Source organism: Triturus cristatus, chromosome 2_2 (assembly GCF_964204655.1).
Source record: "Triturus cristatus chromosome 2_2, aTriCri1.1, whole genome shotgun sequence".
Lineage (NCBI taxonomy): Eukaryota > Metazoa > Chordata > Amphibia > Caudata > Salamandridae > Triturus > Triturus cristatus.
The window spans coordinates 112,017,059-112,035,002 of NC_140582.1; the positions used below are offsets into that span (position 1 = coordinate 112,017,059).

The window sequence follows — 17,944 nt, forward strand, 5'->3', positions numbered from 1 at the left end:
TCCCAGTCCGGTCCTGGTCTACAGGCTTGTTTTTTGGTACTGGCTAACAACCAGTAGCGGTCCGTGGAGGGAGTTCAGTGGGGCAGTGAGGCGGGGGAGGGGCAGCGTGGGGAAATGTAAACACCGGAATATGGGTGAACGGAGGTAAGTACACATTTAAATAAATAAAACGAATTTCGTTGCGCGCGCTGCATCGCATTTTGCGATGCAGCGCACCCAAAGGAATTTGTTTTATTTATTTAAATGTGTACTTACCTCAGTTCATCCATATTCCGGTGTTTACATTTCCCCACCATGCCCCTCTCCCGCCCCGCCTCACTGTCCCACCGATCTCCCTTCACGGACCGCTACTGCTAACAACACTGGTTCCAGTTTCCTTCATTCCAGCAGTACCTCTTTTTACGATTCCTCGAGCAATACATTTTCAAGATTCATTCATTGTTCCAGTACCAAACGCACGGCAATCTATTATTTTGATGTTCTTTTAATGCTTTGTCCTGATGATGGCCTGGTGAATTATGAAAACTCAAAACGTCATCGACATTATACCGGCTGAAAAAGATGTGGATTAAAAAAAAACTATATGTACAATGGCTTTACTATGTATTGTTAGCTTCAAACTTTCCACGCACATTATTGAATTGTTATCTCTTTTAGATGCTTATTGCCTTTTTAGTCTATTATTTTGCGTTGCCTGCACAAGTCTGAGGACTTGTAGGCACACTCCACTCTTTGAGCACCTTTCACTTTATATGCATTTTGCTGCTGCTTAATACCAATTGTTATACCCAATCAATTATTTTGAATTAATTTCAGACATTTCTCGGACATATCTTTCTTTTCTTCTTATTTACGGATTTGTGTTGATGAACAATACATTTTATAATATTATAATATTCGTGATTTTTTTGTTTTGTTTATGAATGCTACCTTCAAGACACTGTTGGTGATATCAGATATGCGTACAGCCTGGCATTGGAGTATGTGACAGAGTAGTATTTCTTAGCCAAGGGTTTCCCAAGTGCATGTATGTGTGTGTGTGTGTGTGTGTGTGTGTGTGTGTGTGTGTGACTGCCCAAACAGGTGTATTTCCATGTTAAACACTATCAGTCCTTTCTGGCTGCTATATCTCATTTTGTTTCCTGTATCTTACAAGAAACAGCTCCTTAGCAAAGGAGGAAGTGACAGCCATGATAATCTCTTCTCTCCTGGACAAACAGATGTGCTCTGAGCACAAATCCCTTATGCTATTTCCAAATGAGAAAGAAGTGCTGAGGCCTCAGAAAAAGCCCATAAATGGCCTAAATTATTATGGGACATTGGCCATCACTAAGAACTGTGAAATACTGTGCATATAATGGAAAGCCTTGACTCTACTGTATTGAAATGGACATCAAGAAAGATGCCCTTGAGGTTGGTTTACTCTTTCCAAATTTTTAAGCATTGCATCAGAATGGCTAGTTGTCCAGTTACCAACAATCACCAGCTTAGGGTCTATGGAATAGCCCCGTGAGCCAGGATATCAGTTCACTTTTTCAATGCTGATGTCAACCATGCACACTAGTACTGAGAAATGACTGGAACCAGGGAAGACTCATACTGTCCTTCTTTGAAAGGCTAGGAAAGAGTCTAGGTCTAAGGAAGAAGCTCAGCTTCTGCTTGCAACTGAGGGCATGGGATTAGGCTGGCTTGCTTGTCCTAATTCATCTCACAAAGGAGGACCTGCTTCCCGCTGCAAAAGAGAATTTCATAATTTTTATTGTTGCTGCAAAAGCTGAATAACTCATGTTTCCAGGCCTCCTAGGCAGAACGAGAGAGAAGTATTGCTGCCATACAGTGTTAATAACCTGGGGAAACATATATTATGCTTTGGGTTGCCCAATGCCCAAGATGCTCTTTCTCACCCTACGTCTTTTTTCCGGTGCTCCCATTGCAGTGGTGTATGGGCCCACCTGCACCTTTCCCCAGCTGTTGGCATCATCACTGCATTTACTGAGTTGCTTGCAGTCCCTCTGCCTCTAAAGCCCAGCAAACCTCACCTCACCTCCCTTCCCCTCCACCGCCATGAAAACTGTTGAGGAGAGGTAACATAGGGGTCCTACAGGGCTCCTGGTGCCTCACGCCATGTGGATGCACACATTAGCACAGCATGTGGCCCCCGTTACTGCACCGCATGGATGTTGCAGTCCATGCCGTGCAGGAAACTTGTGTGGTGTTTCCATTGCAGTGACTTTTTTAAAAGGTACTGCTGCCTTTGAAAGAGGCACCACAACAGGCCGCCACGTCACACACTAACCAGACCACTTTTAAGTCGTAATCTGGCAGGCGGGCAGCCGTGACTCTCGACGGTACGGGAGTGTGGCAATAGCGGCCAGTCCGCACCACCGAAATTTGTAATCAAGCCCTTTGACCATCATTACATGTGGTCTCTTAATTCTGAAGAGCTGCCAACAGCAGTTACCAGCACCATCTCAATTATGAAATCTAAGATGTTTCAGGGGGCCTGTTTATCTTCACATAGAGATTTCAGCTCTATTCAACAACAAAAATCTTTGAAAATCCAAGCGGCACAGAATTACCAATTCCCCTGGCAATTCCTCATTTCTAAGTTAATCTTCAGTGTCTAACTTGTAATGGCTTAGATTTTCTCCACCATAGGAGTTACCAATATTACCAAGCCAATTTTTGGCCATTCGTAATGAGGGCCTTGGTTTATTCTCCCCTATTTCATTGAATCAATAAGGGCGCTGAATTTGTAAGAAATGTATGTTGCATTATGTGCCTTCTCTTGTTTGTTTAAAGCAAGTATAGAGGAGAGGAGTTGGCCTAAAGGCTAGGGATGTTGACCTCGAATCTGGGGAACTGGGTTCGAGTCTCGGCAATGACGCTGAATGTCTTGTGATTCCAGGCAAATCACTTAATCTCCCCGTGCCTAACAAAAAAAATGAATGTGTACTCATGTAACGCAACTGATGCTATGTAAAGCGCTCTGATACCTGATTTGGGTCAAGTTTGCGCTATATAAAACTCCGTAAAATAACAAAATTTAAAAAAGAAGGTATTATGTAATTTTTTATTTGATAATGTGTCCTGTATGTCTCACCATGAGTAATAAAAATGTTACTATGTCCAAAAATCATTACAGTTATTTTTCTGTTGCAGTAACTCTGTTCTGATCATGACTATATATCCCCTAGACGACCATTGTATTTAATATTTGCCAATGCTCTTCCAGAACAAATGGTTTTTAATATTAAGATTCATGTGATACTCACAGAGAATGGCCTAATATCAGATGTCATCTTGTGCCGTGCTGCCATATAAATTTGTAAATGCTTCTATTTATTCAAATCTATTTCCAGAGAAGGATTATGCCATCTCTCTTTATCTATGGCTACTTTAATCTCAATACATTATTGAAGAGTCATAATTTAAAGTCAGTGACTAATTTTGTCAGAAAATGCATGTTCATGTGCTTATTTTTAAAGGTGTGAGTTCTTGAGCACAGACGTGTTTGGACACCACGATCTAAATGCTATAATCCCATAAACCCCTTAGTATGCACAACAGTGTACACATGCTTCTTGGATTACGTGCGACCTTATGTATTTTATACGTGTGGTTTGAATGCCAAACAGATTTTGTGGGGGCTTGGAGACCAATTTATTGCAATAGTCCACAATATAGGTTTTCGTTTTTTAATCCCTTTAAAAAAGAAAAAGATTCAAAACATTACAGGCGTGACTCACTTATACCCAAGTCTTTCCTATTAGCAGAATGTATCTGTTGTAGATAATGTCAGCAAATACCACTATATAAGGAAAGAGTGAAGAAATGGTGCATACACATGACAGAATTTTGTGCGCAGGAATATGACTGTATTTTTCATGACCACATAAAGCACGTAGGTAAAATACATTTTATATACCAATGCAAAATAAAGAGCTATTAACAAAACATATCAAATTCTTTTGTTATAAAATGCAAATTTACTGATTTGGAATGTGGTCTTTTATTCTGTATATAGAGGTGTTACTTGTAAGCCAGAGAGTGTCTCTCTGAATTTCACGGGAGTGGGGTATAAAAATTATATATATATATATGTGATAATAATACGTTCCCTGGTACATGACCCCGAAATGCATTTCTTGAAACTCTAATTATCCCATGGGATAATGTTCATGTGTGAAATATATAGAGCACTGTATTCCACGGGGACATTGCGTGGAACAGCGTAGAAATCCCCACAGTGGCAAGAAATGGTCCATCTGACACATTTGACCCAATTATTTGGAGGAAGGTGCCGCTGCTCCCCCAGAGGAGCATTTTTTTTTATCCATTTTTGAGTATCCATCAAAGATTGAACACTTAGCCCAGCGTGTTTCCTATAGAATTTGAATTATTGGCAAACCTAACAACAATGTAGTATCAGGGAGCTGAGATTTAGGTGATTGGCTGTACAGACTGACTGGAAGGTCATTGAAATAGCCATACGGTGTAAAGAAGAAACATTTGTCTTTGCACAGTTCTGCATCTCTAACAATCTGCAACTAAAAGGAATTCCTTTTTGGTAGATGAAGTAAGTTTTTGGGGTTTGAAATCTGTTGTGCCACCATTCACCTGATGGCCCCTGTAAGAAATTAGCTAGAGCTGAATAGTGTTCTGTAGAACACGTTTTCTGTATTGACCTGGAAGGGAACCATCACCATCTTGTCTAAGACGGAGTTAATGTCTGAAAATCCTCACAGTCTTTCATCAACTTTCCAACATTAAGATACATAGAAACGGTGAGATAACACTGTGGATTAAAAGGACCAAGCATCCGAAATCTTATATTAAGAATAATAAATGAGAGAAAGAGGTACATGGGCACATGCCAGTGAGAGAGAGATTAATGTAAGTAACGGAGTGAAATATATTTTTTTGTCCTAAAAAAATGAAGAACCCCAATAATTAGTAACTCGGGGGCCGCAAAATGAGGGAGTATTTACAGCGTCTTTCAGAATGAGGGTCTAAGCTGAAGACAGACAAATTACCTAATTAAACTCAGATGTTGTTGGGGTGTAATGCAAAAGAGACGCACGTCACACAATGAGGACTGTCTGCTAAACAAGATATATTTTAAATTTTGTAAACCAATATGGAACATACAAAAAGCATTACACAGCCCATACATCTTAATAAACTTTCCTTGTTGAGGTTCCTTTCCAGATCAATTAAATTATTTTTTCAGTGAATTTAAAATTGTTGATATTAAATTATGCAGTCTTTACAGCAATTGCAGTATATCATGTGTTATCGGTTGTTTATGGTATATCTGCAGGCTACAAAACAAGACTGAGCAAAATATTCAGCCCTTTAGTAGCCAGGAAATTATGGGTTCACCCAACTCGTGAGGTTTTACTCTGCAGAATACCGATGAGTTACAGAAAAACATAGTGAGATTCCATGGAATTTCGCCAACGGGCTGAAAATATGCTTCACACTGCAATTTCGAGCCAGTAGAGCGAGCACTCCTGGAAATCAGAGCAAAGAGAACCATTCATTGCGCAAGAACACGTGGCCATTTGAGTTGATTTGCTTGCCACTCGAGTAGAAAATCTACTGGAGTGGCAGCAAATCTACTCGAATGGCAACCCTCTTTGACAGCGATCACTTGCATTTGCCTGCATTATAAAATGGCAGCAGGAGGCTCCATGCTAACTGGAAATCATGCTAGGTGCTGGCAAATGTCGCTCACACCTGCAACCGTGCATTGTGGAGCCTTGCGTTGTTCCTGTGAAGTGTGAGTTGCAGAATAATTCCGTTACGTACCGATTGGCAGAATTTGGCAGGAACTCCGTACTCCAGTTGCACGAGCACAATTACAATTCTACCCGGGCCTACAGGAACGTAGATAATGTACAAAATACATCTCACAACTAATGCTCTTTTGAAATGTACAATTTTTTTTAGAATACTACAGACTAACAATAATCGAAAATTAAAAAGTGGGTTTCAATAGCTACCAACAAAAGAAACTAACAACGAGGAAAAGAAAATAGGATAACAGAGACTCTTGGGAGGCGATAGACTAACTTCTGAAAAATCAAAGCAGTAAGTCAATAGCAAGATAAGGTTTAAAACACACTTTAAAACTACATACAGTGACTATAGAAATAAGAACTCCGGCATCTACAAAGAACTTATAAGAGCTCTGGTATTATAGCACTGACCAAAAGTGGATAGAGGTAAGAATTTATCATTTTTATGACTGAGGACCAAAACTGAGCTCACCCTATGCCTTACAATAATACTGACGAGTGCTCTAATCCTCGCAGGTAAAGGCCTAATTCAGTTTTAAATAATTTACTGGATGAGCTGCAGTCATGCCTATGACAATTCAGACATAAAACTACAGGCTGGCTAGCCAGTTTGGGTAAGTGTAAGGGAATTATTTTGTTCTTCCCTTTCAGTTTCTCTATATCCATTATCACTTCTGAGTACCCTCTGAGCATCCCATTATGAATGGTCACCTAATTCAGATGGGGATAGTAGCGGGTGTCACTAGCCTCATCGGAGTGACTTGTTCCACATGTATACCACTGTCCCGGTTCATTTCACCCAGAGACACCACTTACTGGTGTCACAGAGTGAAATATTGTTGGCGTCTATGACATAATAAGCATGTCAAAAATATTTTGATACACAAATAACACTGCCAAAATGTGGTGGTCCTGCATATTGAGTGTACTTAATTACAATGGAAATTAAAAATTAAAAAAATATTGTCTACAAAATGTATGTAAGTGGGTATATATATTTAAAAGTATTTGAAAGTATAATTATTGTAAAAAAGTTCAACAACATATCCATTTAATAAAAATGTGAAAATAAGGGAAATAATTTGTTTAAAAAAATACTTAAAATTGTTTAAATAAATAAACATATAATAAACAATACTAATTAAACAAAAAGATTTTTATTGAAAGAATAATGTAATACTAAAAATTAAAAAATTTTGTTGCGCACGCTGCATCGCATTTTGCGATGCAGCGCGTGCAAAGGAATTCATTTTATTTATTTAAATGCGTACTTACCTCTGTTCATCCATATTCCGGTGTTTACATTTCCCCACCCTGCCCCTCCCCCACCCCGCCTCTCTGCCCCACTGAACTCCCTCCACGGACCGCTACTGGTAATGAGTTATGCACAAATGTTAGACTTTTGGCAATTTTGATCAGACTCTGGATAACCTATGCTATCATCAGGATCATTTCACTCATCGAAGCTGTTACTCGGTGAGTGCTTCTCCTGCACTTCCAGGGGCCCACACAGCCCAAGTCTCCATATTTACCTTGTACTTAATGAAATAAATGCTGTACTTATCTAGCTTGGCTCTCGAAGTGTTCATGTAACTGGGGCAGATTAACCATTTACACTCCAATTTACACAATAGAAGGATAAGGCTTGGACTTTAGAAGGGGCAAATTTCATATTCCCACAACACACATAGCAATGGTAGGGAACATTGTGTGGAAATATATATTAATTATTTTGTAAACGTATATTTTTCTTAAATCACAACATTTAAAATTAATATATTAAAATATCAGAAAAAACATTGTTACAAAGTTACAATTAAAAGAAAATGAAAATCAAAAAAAGATAAAATATACTATGAATATATTTTTAGGAAATGTATTCATTAACAAATAATTAACAATTTAAACATTCTTTAGCAACTAAAAACACTGAAAGTATTTACAATAAAAACAATTCTGACCCTTCTTCATTACGATCAATTCAACCTGCAATAAAAGTTAAATTGAATTATACTAAAAAATAGTAAGTAAATCACAACACAAAAATATGAGAATAATGGATCCTTTAATAATAATTAATATTGTGATTATCCAATTTAAATAAAAAATTGCAATTTACAAAGCAAAAATAAAATAGTTAATGAAATAAAATATCTATATTGCTAATCTAATTAACTAATTGAAAAAACTGAATAGCATTTAAAAAAATATATTAATTTAGGAAGGTGAACATCATTTATGTAAATATTCCCCTAAATGACCAATTAAATGTATCAAACTGTAAAAATAAGTAAAAACATTTAAATTATTTAGCTTTTAACCATTACAAACAACAAAAATTAACGTTACCAAATTTAATAAATTAAAACACACAAAACGATAAACATTACAAAATAATAAAACATTGTACTACACACAACTATATTTAAAACAAAATCATATTAATCACTTCAAATCATGCTAGAGGTACTGCAATATTCTGTACCACAATAGCCATATGATGTTCTTTATATCAGACAATATTTTTGACACAATATCAACTTTGTGCTCCTATTGTGGTTGGGTGAAAAATGAGGAAAAACCCATGGATTTGGAAAAAGCATTTCTGATTCCCTGGTAGTTCCTCTTTTGTCAGGTGACCTTTAGGGACTTACATTTAATACCCTTTAATTCCACCTCCAAGAATTATTAATGTGCCATGTATTGGTAACTATAAGGGGCGGAACAACTTGGAACAATTCCTGAGCTTTCATGAAGAGGCAATGAGAGCATTAATTTACTCATTAGACATGAATCTTTTTTAGTTTTGGTGGTAAATTTTTCATGTTCAGCTCCTAGTATCTGTTCCTGTCTTCCCCATTCTCACTGGTTAGCGCTCAGGCACATTGGTTCATACAATTCAAACAGTACTCAGTTTTACCATCTGATGTGTTCTGTTAACTCTAGAACTGTTCCACAAATATTTCTGACCCCAAAGTGTAGGACGCTTTTGGTTCTTATTTGGACTTTTGGAATTTCAGTTGCAAAGTGCAAATGGTGAAGTGATCGCTATTACAGTGAGTTTGCCACCATGGATAGTTTGTGGTTAAGGTTAGAAATCTTTTTTAAAAAGTTGTAATACTTGTGTTTGCAGGTGTGAATTGGTAGGCAACATCCTCAAATTTCATGGGGGTAGAGACAGAGCTTGTGTCAGTGAACAAAAATATTTCCCTTTAAAGAAAGCAAACAACGTAAATGTGCCAGTGCATAATTCGAGCCGGATGGTATAAGGAGATTTAAAATGCTCATAAGTAAGGATTGGGAACCAGCTGTGATATTGGAAATACAAGCATGTCCTAGATTTCCTAGACTTCACCTGATATTGTTTATGAATTGCCAACGAGTCTGAAGTCTACTTGCCGCCTAGAAAGAAAGCTATACAGGATTACATTTATGAGTTTTAAAATCAGGATAGTGTGCTCAGGCACGCTGTGCCTGTATCTTTCATTTTACAATAGGTGCAGAAATCCCACTTTCTGAACGGAATGTTATTTTTGTATCTTCTTCATAAGAAATTGTAAAGCTTGCTCAAATTAAATATTTTAGCCTTGGGGTTTTCTCAATATAGTTTCTTTTCATTAAATAGTGCATGCATTCCTAGAGTGGTGTTTGTGTGAGGGTGTACTTGTGTGGGTGTGAGCTCGTGTTTACATGTAAATGTGTAACTGTGTTTGAGTAGCGTGAGAGCCTGGGTGGGTTCAAGAGCGCTAGTTTGTGTGTGAATAATTAAATCTGTGTTGTGTATGCGTGTGTGAGTGTGAGGGTAAATGGGCTGCCAAAAAATCACTGCAGATAATGTCTCATTGACCAAATGAATGCAGGTATTCTTGAATGAATGGGTGAGTGAGCTAATGAATGCACAAGTGAATAAATAACAAAATTCATTAATTATTGAAGGAAAAGCTGAGAATGTTACCACGTAAGGTGCTGGCAAATGAATGCAAGAATAAATAAATAAATAAATGCATGAATTATTGAATGAAAAGTTGAGAATGTTACTACGTAAAGGGGCTGGCAAATGAATGCAAGATTAAATAAATAAATGCATGGATTATTGAATGAAAAGCTGAGAATGTTTCTACGTAAGGTGCTGTCAAATAGATGCAAGATTAAATAAATAAATGCATGGATTATTGAATGAAAAGCTGAGAATGTGTCTAAGTAAGGTGCTGGCAAACAGACTGATGCCAGCATTTTCGGATGTGACGCACTCTGACCAAAATGGATTCAAACCTAGTCGGAACACATTATTTACAATACTGGATGGAGCCCTGGTGGGCATCCTCATCCCCTCAATGACCTACCACTGCCCAGAAAAGGCATTCAACAAACAGTTGATCTTACCTTTGGGCAGGGCTTCAATAGCTAGGAATGGGTCAAGCGTTTTTAAAGTGGATAACACTTCAATACATTGACCCACTCACCAGGGTGTGAATGGGGCGGATATTCTCAGGACAGTGGAGCATTTAAGGGATGCCTCCTGTCGCCCATGCTGTTTGCTACGACCATGCTTTCTTGCCTGTAAGTCAAGCGACAGAGGCCCAGCCTGGGAGTGCAGTTAAAAAATGCCATGTCATATCCACCTTGCTAATGGCCTGTCCCTATACTCATGAGATGCTAATAGTAGCCATCACACTGCAGTGACTTTGAGGAATTCAGTATAAATTTAGAAGTAAAAATAAACTGGTCAAAGTCATGTTTACTTCCAATCCACCTATTACAGATAAAGACAGCCAAATGTTAACTTAAACCTGATTACTTTGGAACCATGAAACGTTCAAATACCTAGCAGTACGCATGTATCATAATGAAGAGATCCTTACAGCAGGTAATTTGGGCATGGTGATCACAAACATGCAGCAGTCCATGTTATTTTGACATAGGCTACCATTGCCCATGATGGCCCAGGCAGTCATCTCATAAATACTGGTTTTGGCCATGTCGGTGTACTTTTTCACAACCTGATCAGGTTGCCTGAAGCAGCCATCCACAATGCAAAAAGTACCATTGTCAAACGTGACCCCAAATTATGAACCTAATACTCAGTGTGTAGAAATGGATGGATCTACACAGGCAGGAACCTCGAGAGGGATGATGTGCAGGCAATGTCACCTGAAGGAGGAATACTAGAATGGATGCTAGACTGCAAACAATCCTTGGGCAGTTTGCCCAGACTGCTGTTAGTAGCCATGAATTGTTGGCAACGTTTTGTGAAGCGATCACAGGGATTACTACTGTGCTATCCTAATACACCATTGTGGTACCTCCCCATGTTCTGCGAAATTTCAAAATCACATGACAAAAGATTGTGAACGAAAGTGGGCCTCACTACAATAGGGCACCTGGATGATCAAGGACATTTTGAAAATGTGAGGGAGGTTTTTATGATACTGGGGGCAATTTTTGGCTCTTAAAGCACTTTCCATATAAGCATCACAGACATGGGGACACAATGAGACCTAACCCTCCAGGTCAGAATTATTGCAGCTGACAAATAGACAACATACTAATAATATTCCACCACTACAGGTGATTTTACTACTTGTACTTGAGTGATGACACAGCACAGAGATAAAAATTTGGAAACCAAGTTGAGAATGACTGCAGCAGGTAATAACTGACAGTAGTTCCTAGGACTCACTATGACTGTATTCAGAAACCCATCTTTCGGGACACACAGTTCATTTATATTCAGTAAACATACCTCTCTCCCTCAGGTATTGGTAAAATGTATGAAGGTGGCAGCATTAGCTGCCCCGGATGCCATTCAGCAGGAGCCAACTTTTACCCTATGGTATGGGAGTGCCAGGCAAACTCACAAAAGTGGTAGACATACTATGAAATATACTAGATCTTACAGGCAAATTCATAGAGCAGGCCAGGCTTAGGGGGGGATTAGGATGGTGGGTGGATTTATGTCCACCTGCCTCCCTATTGGACAACGGGACTGCCCAACTTGCTGTCGGCGGTCCCGTCAACCTTATTACAATGCGACTGCCTCCAAGATGGACGCACTGCCCATCTCTTTTATTGCGGCGGAAGCTGAGTGCTGCAGCACACACCACAGTACAAGAAATGGACAGGGAACATGTCCCTGCACTATGTGGCAGGCACCATGCTGTGCCTGCCACATGGTGCAGGGATATGAAGGGGGGGCAAAGGGGGGAAAGGCGGGCCCGCTATGTGCCAGCGATGTCCCTTTCTGCCAGCCTTTCGATGGTGGGTGAACTGCCATGAAACAGGTGGCAGGGAGGGACATCATATTCCCTATGGCAGTGCTTGGTAGGCACCACCACCATTGCAGGAATTGCGAGGCCCTCCAAGGAGCCTGTTGGATGCGTGGTGGCATCACACCGTCCGCCATTGTAATATGGCAGGCGGGAAACCTGTCTACGATGGCGGTGAGACCGCCACCGTCTCACCACCATTGTAATCATCCCCTAAGTGTTTTTGGGCCATTTTGAGTGCTAAGAAAAATGCTAGCATTGTGGTTCCCAAACCTTTTAGAACCATGATCCACTTTTTAGGATGACAAACGTTTGTAAACCACCTTACTTAAATGGACTTGAGGAGGGGCGATTGTTGAATGTGGCTAAAGCATCGTGTGGTAGCGCATTGTCATTTACTGAAAGCACATTTTCCATTGAAATGGTCATTAACTTTGTGCAGACATACAGTTTTGCTGATAAAACTATGTAGCACACAAATTTAATTCTGTGGAAATCCACTTTCTGTGGTTATTTATTATGTGAGTATTACCAAGTAAAGGTTCTTGATTTGCTCGGATCTTATTAAAACCTCAGTTTCCAGCGCACTTCAGAATTACCAAAACAAAGAATTTAAAGGCATCTTTGTTTATTTTTCTGATTTTCCACATCTCACCAAAATCTGCCCCCCCACCAGTAGGTCATCACCAGAACCGGACTGTGATCGTAAATCAGCCCTGGCAGTTGCGTCCGACCGGCCTTGGGGATAAAGGGGGTTCTGGATGGTGGGGGGCACGGTCAGACGTAATAACCAGTGCTGTAACACTGATGCTGCGCTTTTGTTATAACGGGCCTGCAAAACCAGCCCCCAGCAACAAAACTGGCCCCCACCCTACCGGCTCACTGGGGAAGCACCCGGTGCCCGCTACGGCCAGTCCGGCCCTGGTCATTTCCCACAGTTTGGGAAATGCTGCACTAATAGGTTATTTAACCTTGGCCTAACCCGAATTTAAGCAAAAAGAAAAATAGAAATGCCTGGAAGGCACTGACAGCTTCAATCATTCTGATGTGGCTACAAGATGTCAGTAGATGGGTAGCAGTCAAAATAGACACACTGACAAAAAATATGAATCGACTGGGAGAGACTCAGTGGACACCAGTTGCAGTGCTTGGTTTGTAAATGAAAGAGTGCTGGTGCCTAAATCTCTGCTCTGAAACATGCAGCTGGTGCAGTTAAATTTGCATGCACTGAATACCAACACTGAGCAGTCATCACCTCAGGCCTCTTTAATCCATTAATAGACATTCCCTGCCCGTTCAGCTCACTCTTGCAGGTTCCTGAATTCTCTCTTTGACCGGGTTTTCCATCTTTCTCTTTTCACGTCTTTCCTGTTCATTTGTGTATTTTCCCTCTTTTGCTCTCGGTAAACATCTGATGCAGAAAAAGAAGTGGTGGTCCCTAAAAATAAGTGCCAGTGCCTCCCACCATCAAACATTAGGTCAAATTAAGCACTGACCATTTGGGACATGTTTCTAGCAATGCTGAAAATCAAGACGGACGAGCGGTCACCAGGAGCGGAAAACACACACATCCAAAAGAATATGCGAAGAATTCCCACCCACAGAACAGGTACCCTCAACTAGTTGCGCGGAAGGATGACACCAAGATAAAGGTTGGCACGCGCTTGTATTCATACACTTATGGGTGAACCGGCAGTATACCAATGAGCCAACCAAAACTCAATGCAACTGCAGGCCACACAGAAGCTAATCATTTTACTGCATTGAAATAAACCAAATCTACATCTGCTCAATCAGAAGCAATAGACAAGTGAATGTGGCTTAATGGATAGAGTGGCTGACTTTGAAGTTGGGGAACCAGATTCGAGTCTGGGGAGGCTCAAATATCCTGTGATTCTGTGCAAATCACTTAGGGGCATATTAGCACGACCGGCGATAAAATTATCGCTGTTTTAGACGATAATGGGCTTGCTAATATGCGTTATAGAATTCCAACAGAAGCCCAGGTTAGATCTCCTGCACATCTAACCTGGGCTTCTATTGGAATTCTATAGCACATATTAGCAAGCCAATTTTATCGCCGGTCTTGTTAATATGCCTCATAATCTCCCCGCACCTAGAAATGAATGTGTCCGTCTGTAATCCAACTGGTGCTCATGTAAAGCGCTCTGATACCTTCAGGTCGAGTTCGTGCTGTATAAAAATGAAAAAAAAAATGTTGTGTTAGTTTAGTTTATTGTTAATATTCATACAAAGGCATGTGGCATAATGCTGTGTGAACAACAGATGATCCATTACATTTTGTGCATTATAGTAAATGAAAAAGCTAACAAAGAACTATTTAAAAAAAGAAACTGTGAGAATGTTAACCTATAATAAAGCTGCTAGCATTAGACAGATATTGTTACCCGTGTTTGTGACACACAAATATGCCATTTCTGAAGTTGACTTCTTTTCAGCCCCTTAGAAGTACAGCTCCTCTCTGTGAGGCATGAATGATACATGTTTTCAAAAGCTTGTGTCAGGGAAAATGGGAGCAATGCTGGGCGTTGAAGAGTGGTATGATTTATCACTCCTGACTCGAAAATATTACAGATCTCCTGCCACCTCTGGTGCCCTATTAAACCATCTAAAATACGCCGGAGAAATCATAGAGCAGAGCAATGTGTTTATCTTTTCTTTTGTGTCTTGACAGCTGGAGCTCTGAGAGCCTGTTACAAGCTGTGGCCACGTAGTCTCCGGATGCCAAGTCTGATGACACATGTGCACATTGATAACAATGTCTTCAGAGGCACAGGCACATATGGAGTCGGAGTTCATGTAATGCTGGGGCATCAGTCTAAATGTGGCATGTGGGCAATTTCAAAGAATCCAGTGAGTAGAGGACTGCTAAGCGCCCACATATATGATAGCACGAGTTAATTGTACAAATCTCTGTTAAAGTAACATATACATTAAACAAAAGACGCTTGTGTGTTTCACAAATAGAACAATGTTTGTTTACTTTCACTAGTCCAAAAAATGGCGTTTGTCCTGCCTGACCAGAGTAAGAAGAACATATTGTATCAGTTAGTGGGTGGGTACAAAATGGCGACGTGCCAATGCAAAATGGCCTCCACAACTTGCAAAATTGTCCGACACTAATATAAAAGTGCCTAGGACTGGTGCAATTTTATGCACTCGAGAAAATAAATCTACTTGTGACAGCACACTGGCATCGAAAAATGTAGTTTCTTAGGACTTTCAAAAACTTTGCAATAAACAGCTAATAACACCTGATTTGGCCAGTAATCTTTAAACTTTCAAAGTTTGAAATCCGGAAGTGATTTCCCATTGGAAATGCATATCAAATTCATTTGAAATAATTTGAAAATCCTTTTTCTGTACAGTGGCGTTGCACACAATTGAGAATATGAAGAGGTGTCCCTTAGTCTCTCATATGTCACAGATATTCATTGGCCTTTGGCTAAATGCGGCCCCCCTGATGAGTTAGGGGGCCCTGAAGAGCTGGGGGTCCACTGCACCGCAGAGGCTGCACTGCAGGGTCCTGCATATACGCCCGTTTCTGTACTCCAGAGAATATTGTTTTTAAAACATAGCCATGATAGATCCCTAGATAAAAACGCTTCCAATAATATACTGTATTTAGACTATTTCAAAAAAGCAATCTAAGCTTCCTGGACATGGTAACACCAGAAGATGGCTCCATTTCAGGGTTGTAACACTAAGCAACATTTGTTTTTCTGTTTTAAATGTAATCAAAAGAGTCACACTTTTGCATGAAATTACGATTTGAGTGCCGAAGTATGAACTGCACTGTAAAACAGTCTGGGTTGAGTGATCAATAGCAACCTCAAAGAAATTTTTGGGCACAAAATATGCCGGCGCTTCACAGTGTGGTCATCTTTTGTTTAACACTATAATGTTACAGAAAAAGGGCAGTGTCACTGCAAGGGGTCTGCGGGGGCGGGAGGGGTGGTCTGCCCCAGGCAGCAGCCTCCCCCCCTTACTTGTGGCTGTCCCTGGAATTGCCAGCACTAACTTACGAGCCCCCCACTCTTACCTGCAGTTGTCATGGTAACCGCTAGCACCCCACCCCCAGGGACCGCCACAGGTGGCACATGGGCTAGCAACGCCACTGAAAAAGGGGTTTGAGATTCAGAGGCGCGCTAGCAAATTGTTTCATTAAAATGAATAAATAAAAAAATGCCCATACCTTTGTGCTTGCCAGTAGGTCTAGCTATGCCACTGGCATCATCTGTCTAACAGTCGCGGCCGGCATGGCTCGCGGGTTGGGGGTCAGCGGGGTGGGGGGTTGTGCATGGAGATCATGCAGGGGGTAATTTAAAAGTGATAAAAAATAAAAAAACTTAAACTTACCTTTCCGCCGGCCGGGTCCCGCGTCGTCACTACTCCTGCTCGCCTGATTTCCTGTCTCTTGCAGAAATAGGAAGCAGGCAGCCAGGCTCCCACCCCTAGGCCAATTACAACACTGCAAGCAGTGTTGTGATTGGTCGGGAAACCTCCCAGCCAGCGGCTTATGGGGAGGCCATATTCTCCTTGCAGGCTGCAATGCAGCCTGCAAGGAGAAGAGCAGAGTGCGCATGACTGGTTTGGGCGGCCCCAGGGGGCCGACCAAAGAGTCTTTGCGCACTTAGGAGTGGGCACACCACTCATCCCCTGCCTTGGTTGCAGAGCAGACCCGCCCACAGTCCCGTCCACAACCAAACATAAAATGCTAATAACTGGAAGGTATTACCATTTTATGTTTCTGCTTCTTGCTCTGCGAGAAAGCAGTGGGGCGACGCTCCTCTGCCCTAGTGGAGGAGCCGCCCCTGCTGTCAAATGGTTAAAAAAATGAACCCTTATTTAGTACATCTAATAGAAATGTACACATTTTTGTGTATTGAGAAAGACTTCAACATTGATGAAAAACAAATAGAATAATGCATATTGTATCGTAGCATTTATAGAGCAATCCATACCCTGTGGTAGTCACATAGGAAAAACATAATCACAAAACTCTCTTGAAATAGGGGGTTCGAAATTTTGGTTCTGAACACCTCTTCTGATGATCTTTTAAATGTTCTTAAAACATCTTTAGCAGCAAGCAATAAGCAAGAGTTTACATGTGTATGCACAGTGAATTTTATTAAACACATTGTGGGCATCGTGATTCCTCCATTGGGGAAAGAAGTGTTGCCCCACCGCTGCCAGTGCAGCAAACATGAAAAAAAATGGTCATAGCGAGATTTTATTCCCATTTTATTTTTGAGTGCAGCCAGCCCGAGCCGAGTATCAGGGCAGGGCGGGGCCATTGCTGCTGATTCGCAGCAGGTAGTGGTGGTGGTTTTTGCTCCAGTTTATACTGCGCATGGCACTATGGATGGCTATCTTGTAACAGCCAGCCTGATATGCACATTTTAAACCACTCCAACCCGAGCTGTCTTAGACAGCTGGGTGGAGAGCAGGCACAGGCCCCCATTGCCTGAGGGAGCATCGAGGCAGCCTGCTCCAACCAACCTGGCGCTTCTCTCATGTTGGGTGATATTAACAGCAGCGTGAGACCAGCATCAGGATTGGTTAGGGTAGTGGCTCTGAGACTCCCAACTGCCTTGGAACCTAGAACTGCAGGACAGAGGAGGAACACAAGGCAGTGGGTAAATAAGCCATTTTGTTTTTTTATTAAAAAAATGCTCTTATATCCACTTGCAGGCAGTGAGAGAAACTCGCACTGCCTTGGCTTCAGCCTAGATTTCAGATCTCTCAACCATGGCCCATTATAAACACTGTTTATAACGGACCACAATTAAGAGCTTTGCAGGTTTCTCCCATTGCCTAATTGGGTCAAAATATTTGCATCACCATTTTAGA

General features: G+C 40.9%; 1 protein-coding gene across 1 annotated transcript in view; it reads left to right on the forward strand.

The window, feature by feature from the left end:
- CPLX1 (complexin 1) overlaps positions 1-17,944 on the forward strand; it is a 522,128-nt gene that overhangs the window by 96,370 nt on the left and 407,814 nt on the right. The gene's annotated exons all lie outside the window — the stretch shown is intronic.